The sequence below is a fragment of the Symphalangus syndactylus genome, chromosome 21, assembly GCF_028878055.3.
Source record: "Symphalangus syndactylus isolate Jambi chromosome 21, NHGRI_mSymSyn1-v2.1_pri, whole genome shotgun sequence".
Taxonomy (NCBI): domain Eukaryota; kingdom Metazoa; phylum Chordata; class Mammalia; order Primates; family Hylobatidae; genus Symphalangus; species Symphalangus syndactylus.
In genome coordinates, this window is record NC_072443.2 from 68,337,585 (window position 1) to 68,339,598 (window position 2,014).

At 40.7% G+C, this 2,014-nt stretch overlaps 1 non-coding gene across 1 annotated transcript; it reads right to left on the minus strand.

Annotated features, from left to right (window-relative positions):
* Positions 1-848: 848 nt before the first annotated feature.
* Positions 849-955, minus strand: LOC129471793 (U6 spliceosomal RNA). The gene has a single exon (XR_008653741.1). It is a non-coding gene; the product is annotated as a U6 spliceosomal RNA (small nuclear RNA).
* Positions 956-2,014: the final 1,059 nt, after the last annotated feature.

Sequence of the window (2,014 nt, forward strand, 5' to 3'; positions counted from 1 at the left end):
ATTTGATCTCCACCTTGTCATCAGGGTGTTTATAGTCCCTGGTGCTGTGCCTTGCATATAGATGCTTGAGTCAGACTGGAGTCATAGTCTTTCCCTTCCTCTTACTCTCCATGTCTAACTTACCAGCAAATTCTGTCAGTTCTACCCTTGAAGTGTATCCCAATTTATGGTGTTTATTATTTCTCTCCCTTTACTAACAATTTAATTTCCACATTAACAGAGGCTCTGTCTCTTGTGTTCATGTACTTATTCTTAGTAATCAGTAATCTATGCTCTTAGAAACATTTCTTCTATCTTTTGATTTTTTTTCATTACTTCTGTCATCCTATATTAGGAGAGAGGAAGTTTTTGGATCTAAATTTTGAACATGATATAGGGCAAAAAATTAATGGATTCTCTCTTCCTTGCCTTCCAGAAAAAAGTACTCCTCAATCTTTTTCTGAGCCATAATACCCATGGAGGACCACATTTTTACGTGGGGCATTGTGGCAGGCAAAATGACCCCATATTTCAAAGGGGGGCAACCCATATCCTAATCCACAGTATGTGGGTTGTTACTTTGCATGGCATAGGTGTTGAAGGAAAGGGGTCCTAATTCAGACTCCAAAAGAGGGTTCTTGGATCTTATGCAAGAAAGAATTCAGGGCGAGTCCATAGAGTAAAATGAAAGTAAGTTTATTAGGAAAATAAAGGAATAAAAGAATGGCAGAGCAGCACTGAGGGCTGCTAGTTGCCCGTTTTTATGGTTATTTCTTGATGATATGCTAAACAAGGGGTGGATTACTCATGCCCCCCCTTTTTTTAGACCACATAGGGTAATTTCCTTTTTTTTTTTTTTTTTAACATTGAAAAATATGGAACGCTTCACGAATTTGCGTGTCATCCTTGCGCAGGGGCCATGCTAATCTTCTCTGTATCGTTCCAATTTTAGAATATGTGCTGCCGAAGCGAGCACCACATAGGGTAATTTCCTAAGGTTTCCATGGCATTTGTAAACTGTCATAGCGCTGATGGGAGTGTAGCAGCGAGGATGACCAGAGGTTACTCTTGTCACCATCTTGGTTTTGGTGGGTTTTAGCTGGTTTCTTTACAAACTGTTTTATCAGCAAGGTCTTATGACCTGGATATTGTGCCGACCTCCTATCTCATCCTTTGACTTAGAATGCCTTAACTGTCTGGAAATGCAGCCCAGTAGGTCTCGGCCTTATTTTACCCAGCTCCCATTCAAGATGGAGTTGCTCTGGTTTAAACGCCTCTAACAGAGGGACTTTGGAGATGTGAGGAAGTTAAGGATCTTGAGATAGGGAGCTTACCCTGGGTTACTGATGTGGGTTCAATATGATCACAGAGGGGCCTTATAAGAAGGAGGCAAGGGGATCAGAGTCGAAAAAGAAGATGTGATGACAGAAGTAAATGTCAGAATGACACCAGGAAGGGGCCATGAGCCAGTGAATGGAGGAGGCCTCTAGAAGCTGGAAAGACAAGTAACAGATTCTTCCCTAGAGATTCCAGAAGAAACACAGCCTTGCAGAAAAATTTTAGAATTCTGGTCTCCTGAGCAGTAACATGAAGCCAATACATTTCTGGAAATTTGTTACTATAGAAATTGGCAATGCATATAGGTGTACACTCACTCATGAAGAGTTCACATCCCAGTCTGCAGTATAGATAAGAGAGCCTGAGGGTTTTATAAAATCTACTATTTATTTTTTAATATTCTGACTTCTTTGTTGCCTGTTGATCCTCACCAAACTTACAACAAAGAGGCTGAGAACTGATATTTTGGAGGTGCTGGATAACTCTGCCAACTAGTTAGCTAACAATGTATGTATTATTCAGGGCTCTCCAGAGAAAAAAACCAACAAACCAAGAGACAGAGAGAGAGAGAGTAAACACACACACACACACACACAAACACACACACACACACACACACACAGAGAGAGAGAGAGAGAGAGAGAAAAGGAGAGAGAGAGAGAAAGATTTTATTCTAAGGAATTGGCTCAAAGGATTG